Source organism: Stegodyphus dumicola, chromosome 2 (assembly GCF_044657685.1).
Source record: "Stegodyphus dumicola isolate Sdum_Otavi_A_Nest chromosome 2, ASM4465768v1".
In the NCBI taxonomy this organism is placed as follows: Eukaryota; Metazoa; Arthropoda; class Arachnida; order Araneae; family Eresidae; genus Stegodyphus; species Stegodyphus dumicola.
This window is the reverse complement of record NC_140769.1, coordinates 50,298,321-50,310,520: the sequence shown is the minus strand read 5'-3', so window position 1 is coordinate 50,310,520 and position 12,200 is coordinate 50,298,321.

Sequence of the window (12,200 nt, the reverse complement as noted above, 5' to 3'; positions counted from 1 at the left end):
ACTGAAAAAAAAAAGAGAAAATATTGTGAATATATGTTAAAGGTTGAATGAATGTAGTTAGGCTCTCTGACGCTACACTTCAGAGTTAGCCATTTTCAGAATAGTACCTCAGGGTTTAGAGTTGAAGATAGGATGTGTTACGAGGTCTTGTTATGTTGAATTTTAACACGTTAGTGTTTTGATTGTAGGAGGCAGTGTTGAATACGTATACATAAACACATTCGTGTTTGGTGTTTTCTTTTACAACACATGTCAGAGAGCACGGGGACAGATAATTAAAATAAAGTCATGAATGAAATAAGAATGTTAAGAGAAATATAAATATTCATGTTACTTGCCATTTCATTGTGTAACATTTCATTAAACTAGTTTTCCTTCCAGATCTCTGGAAGGAACCAGATTTGAACTAAAAGCTCCTGTTTAGATGCAATACAGATGAAAAGTGGTTGTCCATGGAGCTGATAATGTAAAAACAATTTTTTTTAAAATTTCTAGTTTCTAGTGAGAAATGTTTGTAAAAGATTGGCCTCGCGTTAGATTCTAGAGCGAAAAGTTTTCAACTAGGTCGTTTTAGACCTCAGTTTCAAACTAATTAGCTCTGGCGGGAAGTATGTAAGGATCTTAAGTTTTACTAACGTTTATTTTATTTTAAATCTTTACTATCACTTCTTATTTTCTACTTCCGGCCAGAATTAAAAGCTTTAACTTATTTATGCAAATTTGTCTGGCGAACGCCAAGTACTTAAGTTGTGGCTTTTTGCCAAGCAAGGGAGAGGAAGGAGTTAGTCGAAGCAGGCCGATTGCCTTAGCAGTTTTACTCGGTTACTGGTTGCCTTCCAGGCCAGAGGTTTAATCCTCTTGATAATTTTAAACGTATTGTAGTGTTAACAGTTCTCTGTACTACATACGGCTTCCTGTTAATATACGGCCAATCTTCCACGTAGGCCCTTGTTTATTATTTCAAAGTTAAGTTAGAGTTTAGTTAATATTTTTATATTCTTACGTTCAGACCACAAGTGGTTGGTCTCTGTATTCCGAAGTACGGAAATTATTGTAAAGAGTGAAAAATAAAGGGTTTCGTATACCCTTCCTGTGTATCTTGTCTACTTCCCACATTTATTGGACATAGCTTTAGTAAGCTCCCTGTTCCGAGTCAGGTTCTAGAATGTTCCCCAAGCAAGTAAGGAGAAACACTGAACCTGATAAGTATCTCAGCGCTGTCCTGAACATTTCCAAATGTGTCTTACTTTGGTCATCGTGGTTCATTTCGGAGTGGGATTCAATGCTGAAAATAATTCTGCTTCAGTCAGAGAGGCTTCTTATCGAAGAAGCTCAGCATCATAGCAAGTAACGCTTGTCGGAGTGGGTCGGTGAGGGTAGTTGGCGCAATGAATTTGTTGAAGAAAGATCCCCTTCCCTGAGTCACATATCAACGATGATTCCATCATAAGCGCCACAGTTACACGTCGGATACGAGTTTTACTTTGACTGTTGCCTTCTTGATCCTGTATTACGTCTTGTCTCAATAGCTCCTACCAACATGTATAAATGGTGACATTATTCCGACTCTCATGTCGAACAGACGGAATGAAATTCGAATGGAGTCTGTGTCCTGGATTTCTAATTTATTCTCTTGTATACCACCCGCATGCTCAGTTAAAATGCACTGCGGTTCAAGTTATGCATTCAATGGATTCCAAAATTTAACCATATTCATGGTGGATAAAAATGCGTACTATATTTTGTTATCATCAGATAATTCTTGCTTGGTACGTCGCGTTTTTTTATTGTATTTGTGCGAAGTTCTTCGAGTATGTTTTATTTAGCAGAGCAGAAATTTTACGTATCTGACACACTCTTTACTTTTACTATGTCTTAAAAATATAGTAAATATTTCATATGACTGCATAAAATAAAACTGCGCGAAAATTTAGTTATTACAACCTAAAATCATATAACTCCTCTGTATTTTGAATATGTATCACAAGAGAGGATTTTGTTATGAATAAAAGAATGCAACATCAATTATATTATTTCTTGCCTTAATTCGATCTGAAAAATACTACGCAAATCAACTTACAAAGACGGAATATGTTTAAAAAGCCTGCAGGGTATCAGTTAATTTTCTAATCAGTTATTGTAAGTTAAAGTACCTTTTCTATCAATCCTTATTTCATTTCCCTGACAGAATGCAAATTTCCAGGTCGCGCGATATTCATATTAGGTAGAATAAGGAAGTAGTTAATGGAAGGTTCTGGAGGACGAAATCAGAGCGTGTTCTTCCTGCTTGAAGGCCACATTGCTAACTTTAATTCTCTAGCGATTAGCCTTCTGGAGCGCTCAGTTATTCCTGCCATTCGGCTTGTTTACGCCGACTTCGGTCAGAACCAGCTTGTGTGATAGTTAAATTGTGAAGCCGTTAGTCTATAGTTAACTTCATCAACTTTAAGATATTCATTACCAAAGCCAAAATTATTGGTTTCACGAGTTGGTGACCACTGTTAAACTTTATTTTAGGTAATAAAGTGTTCTGTACGCCCTTCTCCTGATTTTGTAGTACTTTAAAAGAGTTATAATTCGCTAAACAGTTTTTAAACATCGCGTGCATTTTATGAGAGCAAAGAATATTTGACATTACAGGTTTTTTATATTTTTGGAACTTGATAAAATTACCACAAAAAGCAATGGTGTAAAATTGATTTAGATTAAGACAAGGAAAATCGTCTTAAATTTTTTTAAAAAAAGTTTCTTAATCCCAAGAGTATATGTTAAATTCTTTTCTTAACGTTTTTTACTACATTTTTTTTCTAGTTAACCTAACCAAATAAATGCTTTCTTAAATTCCTTGAATTATCTAATTTGTAATTTAATTTTTAAAAATACAAGTGAAATATTCTTTTCTTAAAGTTAGCCTCTGCTTCAAAGAGCTTTTGTATTTGGCAACTATTTCTAATAATCTTTGTTCTTAAGGTTTTCAAAATATGTAGCCTCATTTTAGAATAATCCTATTTAGCATTTTATTTCTCCACGTAGGGTATTTTTTTAACTTTCCCTTTATTAATAAACACTACCACAGAGATTTTTAGGAATAATAAAAAACAGCTCCCCATTTTTCCTTTTCCACAGACAAAGATGCATTTGTTAAAAAATGACGCTAAAGTACTATCTTGTTAATTATTCTTAATAACTGGATTAAAATAATAATACAAAGGAAAAACTATGTTAGTAATAAAGAGTAAAAATTGAACTTTACTCCAGCAACGCTCCGTTTTACGAGTTAAAGTAAAAAAAAAAAAAAAAAAAAAAAAAAAAAAATGCAGTCTAATGACACATTTATGAAAACAGGAATCTTATCTACTGTTGTGAGAATAAAAACAAGAGAAAAATAGGATAAGGACTATATTAACGAGATGACTACAAAGCCATTGCTAAAGTAAAAGCGTTATTAATAGATAAAATACCATCAACGAATATTGTAGATTCGAAGACGAAGATATAAACAATATTTTTTTGTAGGTGCTCGCTTTTTGAACTCAATTCATATAATATATCACAACATTTCAACTAAAATAATTTATTCTGTTGTTACTTTGAGAGTTACGAATTATATATGCTTAAAAGTTATAAAGTATTAAAACAGAATAGTTTTTGGAAACCTCCAGAAAATCTTTCTTTATAAAACAAAGAGTAAGAATTGAGGAATTTTATTTTGAATTGTAAAAAAAAAAAAAATATTAACTAAATAACTATTACATTGAAGGCATTTACTCAATGTCTAACAAACAAATGAAAGTCGAATACGTATTGTGCGCTTTTTTTTTAACATTTTTATTCCTTGGTAAAGTTAAGTTCATTTAATTGGAAAAGAGTCTTCCGAATTTGCATTATGCACTCCTCTACTTTATCTCTAAGAGAAGAAATTCAGTCCGATTAATATATGAATAGCAGTTGGAAAATCGTAAGATCTGCATGAACTTGTATTATACAGATCATGATTTGAGACCCACTAGCACTCCACATGTCATTCATAAGGAAGCCTCAGAGTCAATAAGCAGCCAAGTAAAGTACATTCAAATCCTACGTAAGGCTGTTAAAGGTGTTAACATATAGTTTATAAGCCCTTCTCAGGCCTCAGCAGATATTAATAGTATTTATCGGCGGATTTTCCTACACTAAATTTCATTACATATGAAGCCTAGTTGCATCGCTCAGAATAGAAATGAAGAATTGGACGTGCCGATACTACCTGTTCAACAGCGGGAGCCTTTTTGAGTATATGCACATAAATGTACAAGATCTAAGAAGTCCAATGAATTTCAGTCGATAACATATGTGATTGGCTTGTTATACATAAGTTACCTCAAAGAAATGTTTTTTACAACATTTGTTCATGTGAAATATATTAATACTCCAATTAATTATTGCATTCCCCTATGCATGGTATAAGTAGTTATCATAACCAGCTGGCAACTGTAAGATCCGTGGTTTTAATTCTGGTATAAGCCCATTGATTTCTCACATTATGCAAATGACAAAAAATACAACTTGACTGTAGTGCTTGAACTAAAATACGAGTCAGATTCGATGGAATGGAGCTAATGACTTTCGTCAGTCACCGCATGAGTAGGAAGAACGTAAAGAATTATCAAATTCTTCTATTCACGCTCTCATGCTGTAAGTGGTTAGCATAACTAATTGACATTGGAAGATTTATGGTTTTAGTTTCGACAACGGAATGTTGAATTTTCCTGCTTCCTGGTTTGAAAAATGATCCTTACATAGTAAATAAGTGTGCATGTGCGTGTGTTGTGTGCATGTGTGTACACGAGGGTTGAGCAAAAAAAGTAAAAGTTGTATAATTCAAAAACGCAGTACTCGTCAAAAATTGTGTATTGACTAATATATTCCACATAAAAGTTTTCGCTAGAGATGTGTTAAAGTGTTATAATTGGATTCAGTTATAGAATAACTCTGGACAGTCAGGGAGGTATTAAGGACGCTATGTTGATTTTTCTGAATAATAAAAACTTTGACGTATCCCAATTTATAGCGGTTGGATAGAACGGAACCCCAATGAGGTATAGGGAATTCAAAAGATATTATTTGTTTATTAGTAAAAAAAGAGTTTGGAAGATCTTTACAGTGAGTAATACTCCTGCTTCACTCTAGCGTGCTATTATTAAGGTACATGATAGATCATCTGGACGAATCGACAGTAGGTCCTAATGCATTTTACGGACTTATAGGCAAGAGCTTGGTTAACTGTCAGGACTTCTCAGTAGATGAGTTTGAACCAAAATGAAGGAAATTTGCCAGCCATGGGATATAATGACGTTTGCAAATCTCAGTACAGTATAAAAATATCTGTGGAATGTAAACCAAGCTATTTCGCAGGTAAATGCTCGACAATCTGGCAATGCAAAATCCTAGAAAACTTCCTAATGAAAGATGGCTGACTATGGACAACAGAGTCCTTCAAATTTGCATACGCAGCACTAATGCATCTTCCATCTTGGAAAAGATGGCTTCTTTTATCATGAAAGTTTATCTTGTAATGTGGTTTTACATTAAATGCAGTCCAAAAATTGAGTATGTTTCCACTAACCTACGTTGTACTATTTTGTTCTCTGGATACCCCTCAGTGAAAATATGAAGGGTGTAGTGGATTGTTACATTCAGGCAAATGGCTACGTGAACATCTGGAGAAAGTGCTGGAGTCTATGCTTGCAGACGAACAGAAACGCATTCGAAAACGTTAGGTATTTTATGAGTATTTTGGCAAGGTCACGGTGAAGGAAGCCACACCTGGCACCACGCAAGTTCAAGATCAAGCAATCATTGTCAATGCGCAACATTGTATTAACCTCATAGATTATCTGAATTGTAAATTCGTAAAGTCACCCCTTATATCCCATCTATCGAGTGAATATTCCAAGATGTGTATCAAGGATGACTCCTTATTTCTTCCAAATACTTTCTACTTTTCATGTTACACTCATGTGGCTGAGAGGTGCGTTAAAGTTATTACGGAGATTTCTACACAAGTGATACAGGATTAAAGCTCGAGGTGGAGCAGTCAGAGAAAACATTTGGACAGGTTAACTTTGAACTAAGTCTTCTATGTCACTTTGCTCACTTTCGAAACGAAGTCTGAATTCAGCGCAACGAAGTAAACACTATGTCCAGATGTAAGCTGACTGGGATAACTCGTTAGCTGTAGCCCAGATGTAGGCTGATTGGATGGAACTCGATATACAACCGCCTCTTCGTGGAGAGTTCTGAGTAGTCTATTAAACCAGCGAAGAGTTGCATTTTATAAAGCAAGCTTTACAACAGTGCCGTTAATTTAATTTTCGCAATTGTGCCGTACCAGTACTAAATATCAAGGCTGTTGCGAACAATAAAGCTGAAAAGAAAATTTTTAAAAAATTCACGAATGATATTTCATTAGATAGAAGCCTTTTGAGGGGTAATTCGTTTTCATTTGACAATTTTAGATTCATCTGAACTTTGTGAACACAAAATATATCAGAGTCTTGAATTTCAAAAGCATTTAATGGACCATTATTAAGCAGATAGTTTTCTTGCTCTGGAAATGAAGCATTTGATCCATGCTATATTTTGGAGAAAGTTCAAAACATTACTAAATTTTCTTATGTCTAATATTCTTCGCCTCTTTTCAAAACAAAGTCACAAGCTTACTACAAGTCTTACCACAGCATTCTATTTAAATGAGAACTAACGACGAAAGTCTTTTTACGAAATCTCTCTTTTAAGATTTATATTGCTGCTTCTAATTTTTGTTTGACAGTGTAATGCCTTTAACAGCATTCGCCAGTACTCCACTTAAATATGAGTGTAAGTAATTAAATTCATCTACGCTACGTAAATCTTCGTTTCGGTATATCAAAAATTCAAACTTGTTTCAGAATATTTCCCAATCATCAGGATAACTATCAAATCGTCTTCTTGTTAACGAGGGTAATTTAACAAACTGTTTTTTTTTTAAATTTTAACAAACCAATAGGTTCTGATATTCTCTTACTGTATATGGATTGCATTTATTAATAGTAGCTTTCAACATGCACGTGCACTTAAATAATTTTTCACGGTACTTATCGCATTTAATCATTTAATGATACTTATCACATTTAATCATTTCATGACACTTATTATATTTAATCATTTAATCATTTCGGTTTAGATTTCTTTTATAATTTGACTTTCAGTTTCTGAATCTATTTTTTAACAATTTAAATTTCAAATTTATCTGCTCCGAAAGGTCTTGAAACTCTTTTTATTCCGTTCCCTTTTCTAATATTTTAGTTTCGATTTTACAAAATAAACTTATTATAAGAGATCTAAGAGTAATTCTTTTAGCCTTTGGTATTTTCATTTCAAAATCAATTTTTATTAATACTTTTAAATTAACTTGATATCTTCGTTTAACTAAGTTTCTCTTCCGATTTAAAGTACATTAAATAGAAGAGCTAGAATGTATTTGAAATACAAATTCCAGTTCTTGATAGTTTACTAAAGCTTAAACACTAAGCTGTTTATATAACCTTGAGATGACAGCAGTACAAAAAATATTCTTCCCGGCATGAGTCATCAAACTTACATGTAAAACTGGAAAGAAGACAAACTACATATTTGCAAAATTAAATTATTTATTTCAGAGACCCCGGAAGCCATCAGTGGATAGCATTACTTTCCTAATCAAAGTTACATCGTAAACAAGATTTTCAGTAAACAGAAGAGGAGCGCCCTCTAACGGTGTTAAAATTTTATCTTTTGGGAATTTTCGCAACTCGTGGTTAAAAAGCAAGTTACGATCCATCCGTAATATTGAGTCTTAAACTTAGTTTGTAATCAGTTGGCAGTTGGCACATTGACCAGCCGCTCTTCACTATTCCGCATAATATCACTTTAGTAGTTCTACGGATTCCTGGAAATAAATGAGAAAAAGTCAAACACTTTGCTTCACAAAACAAAGAGTAAAATTTCAGAGCTTAAGTGGTATTAATTAGAGTGGTGGTATTAATTAGATTTTAAGAGCTTGTTTGCTGAGCTAACTTCTGTTGATTAAATTGTTGTCTTTATTTTGGGGTATAAAACACTTGCTTTTTTTAACTTTAGCTTCTAGGATATTTCTCGGTTGAAAGAGACTGTAGAAAAAGACGTAGATCGCGCTGCGCCGCCCGCATGTTTAGCTAATTAAGAGTTTCGGCAGAGAGAGTTGAGGGAGTGAAGAGAGTGGTTGAGTGTGTCATATAGAGAGGTGTTTTATTAAATATTTATTATGTATTTCAAACTAATCTGTAATATACTTGTAAATATATTTTATTAATAATGTAGTTAGTTTAAAGAAGAGTCTTTATTTACACAATATGACATTAAGAACCACTGGTGAAATTATGGAAATATAAGTTAGTTTATTCCATAGACACAGGCGTCTTAAATAATTTTTTAATATGAATTAAAGTTAAAAGTTCAATTTATTGATTGGTCCTCTTCAAGTTTAAACACAGTTGTACAGAAAAATTTTGGCTTTCTTTCTGTCTTTTCTGTTGAACATTTTAATTAATCTAGAATAATTAGTTGGAAAATAATTTAAAATTAAGGTTATATATGCATGAGAATACACAAGGATTTTTAGTGCCTAAAAAATGAACTTCTGACTCTGTTTTAATCTTCTATGCTATTTACATGTCAGGTGTTTTATTGGTTTTCGTAACCCTTTCTTCCGGTTGATCTCGGGTAGAGTTTTGGCGTGAAAAATGTCACGATTATTTTTGGCATGGTTTGAAATGAAGGAAAGAAAAAGTACAAATTTTTGTATTATTTTGTTTTTGGTGTGAGTGTTGAAGTTTCTCATCTCTTTTGTGTGGAATGTGGCAGCCTATACCCTTTAAAAGCGTTGTGCACGTTTGAAAGAGCAGATCGTTAACGAGACTGTCCCCTTTGTAAAAAAGACCAAGTGTATGGGTGTTATAAAATGAATGACAAGCTCAACTGGTTCAGATCACATCAGTTATATGAAAACCAAGCGCAAAATGTCATTCACTATGTAAAACTGTATGTAATGTCGCTATGTAAAACTGTATGTTGGAAATCACCTGAAATTAATTAGCCAATTAAGAGCCAGCTGCTATAAACTAATCAGCTTGTCGTTTGAACTATACATATCTCTTCTATTTGTACTGTGATCGTATTTTATTGTGCTCATGACACAATTCATAATTTTTTATGCATTTTGATAGGTCATATTACACATTTAGAAATTTTCTTATAGAAAGTAAACTTTTTTTTTTTTTTTTTTTTTTTACATTTTCTGACCTGTCGTTGGACTTGTAGCGAACAGCCAATCACAGCAACGCTTCACCTGGACTGCCCCTCCAAGCTGCAGATTACTTATTTATTTGCCTCTGCCTGCATTATGATGCAATGTAACTGCTTTGTGGTGTTGATCTCGATTTCTGAAGATTTTTGATGGTTCGCTTGTCAGCTTTCGTCCTCGACTTGGCAAAACTTTACCTTAATTGAACTATTATCTGGACTATAACATCACCCACTCAGCCAATCAGGTCACTGCTTTCCAATGCCTCATTCAGTAACTTTTAAATTTTTGCATCTGCTCTCATGTTCGCATTCTGCTTCTGTAAATTTTGTCAGGGAGTTCATGAAATTTTAAGAGTTAAATCATGGGTCATTTGTCTCACCTTTTACTCCTTTTGCTTTCATCATGCCACTTTTACATTCTTTGTCACTACACACACAATGACGTCACGTTTTTTGCGTGCACACCCATGTTTAATCAATTTGTAAATGGTTTGTATATACTTTATATGTGCACATTAAATAAGGAATAATTACGTTTTGTATTATTTATTTACTCATGATATTTATGGCACTATAACAAGTGCGGAAAGGCTATTTTTGCCTATACCTGCAACGTAGAGGTTCTGTTTGCACTTTTAGCATCTCTATCTTTGAAGAATACTTTCAAGAGATTTCACGGTCGTGAGCCCATGTAACCCAGTTCATTAATCTATACAAGACCAGATGTGGTGATCTTTATTATGGAGGCACCTAATAGGTGGGCCACCATCGCCTTTCCTATGAAGGGGGACGGACAGTTACAACTACGCCTTCTCCGGGATTCGAACCCAGGCCCTTCGGTATCGCAGTCAGCTTCCCTGACCCCTATACCGACTGGCGGCTTCGTCCTGACATTACTAGAGAGAAATCTGACCACTTTGGCATCCGTCCAAGCCGCAGCGATTGCTCCCCTTGATCTTTGTCGTCAGCTCGTGAACTTGGAACTCGTTGTAACTGCCTTTTAAAAAGAAAACTCCAATTGAATGAGGCTTCAGAGTGAGATCTGTCAGGTGCTCTCCTTTCGAGGACCAGATGGTCGAAACTAACGGCTTTATACCTGAAGAAGACAGCTTCATTACCTCGTCAATATAGTCGGTAGAAAAGCTGCTTCCAAAATTTTGAAAATATATTTCATTCATGTCGCTTATTAAAAACTCTAAATTGTCGTCCTGCAATGCAAACTGTTATTATTAAGGCATTAGATTGATGTTTAATATATTGTATCATTGTAAACAACTGGCAGTAAGTCACCGAAATCTCGGAGAATTAAAGGATATAATTGTTGAAAATAATAGCATTTCATGTATCAGTAAATAATAATTTTCATGCCAATAATAGCTTTTCAAATAATAGCTTTTTTTAAATATATCTTCCAGGAGATTTAGCTTCGTTAGCTGTTTTAATATATTCAGTTAAAAAATAAATAATTTAATTTGATTTAATGAAATCAGGTTTTTATTTGTTTCCAGTCAATAAATACTTTTGCTAACCAGGGCTGCTGCCAATGTTAAATTTTTAGTTTTATTTAATATGGAACATAGGGCAGTTTAACATCATCATTCATTTGAATACTGAATTAATAAAAGTTAATACTGAATATGAATAATATAAGAAAACTGAAGCTAGACTACTAGAAGACTATATAATAAAGAATACTGAATTAATGAATGATTTTTTAGAGTTTCCAAGAAAATGTGTTAATACAATACATATATGCAATACACAACAATCCCTTTATTAATTTATTCAGCTAAATTATGGTGCTTAGATAAGGCCATTCGTTTGATATTCCTTAGCCTTCGAAAAAAAATTAATTTTATTTTATAATTCCATAATTACAGTTTGTTACTTTATAATGCGATAAGCAAGGTAATATGCAACCGGCCAACCATCTAACCATGTGTTTTTGCCTCCACATCATTTCCGTTTAGCCAGTTTCGTTATATGAGAAACACGTGAATGAAGACTGACTTGATATGTAGTATCGATGGGTGTGGAGAAAATGAGTATTGTGCGGTGATGACAGCATCCGTTTACAATAGCAAATGGAGAAGTCTGACAAAGCTTTAAAAGTAAAGGAAAATGGAAACAGACTATAGAGAGAGTACATGCACTAAAATCTCAATGTTCTGGACAGCAGTTTTTATCATGGTAAATCCAGTTGCACGTCATTGGTTAGATAAGGATTAGAATTGTACGGATTAGATTTTATGAAGATAAGATGGGTCAGATTTTATAAAACAATTTCCTGTTCAATATAATAGACTTTGGTAGAACAGTATAACTTGACAAAATAATATAGATACAATAAAGTTAATACGATAAGTAAAATACATTTTGAGTCAGAGATTTTGTTAGATATGCGTTATGTTAGATTTATGTCAGAGAAGGCAGAAGGCGTTTCACATGTTACGCAAAGCTCCTGGCTCTTTCTAATTAGTGAAGTTACTAAAAAATATGGCAGAATTCTGACATTTATAACGAAATCTTTTGTTAAGTAGGTCCATTATATCTCATTTGTTAAGTAAGCTCTGCATTTTTCCCCGAGTGGAGAAAATAAGAAAGTGTATTAAGTTTCACTTATTATTGACACTTAGCACAGAATTTTTCGTTGAAAACAGCATCAAATATTATGAAATTCATTAAAATAACGTAATAAACTATTAAACAGCTGGCATCCTATTACGCATATGAAATAAAAAATTGCTTTAGTTTCAGTTAAGCTACAGATTTTGCAACTATGTAGTAATTTGCCTACATGAGATTGATTGAGCTATCCAAGCAACTATATCTATTTCGGTATGATGAATTACGTATAA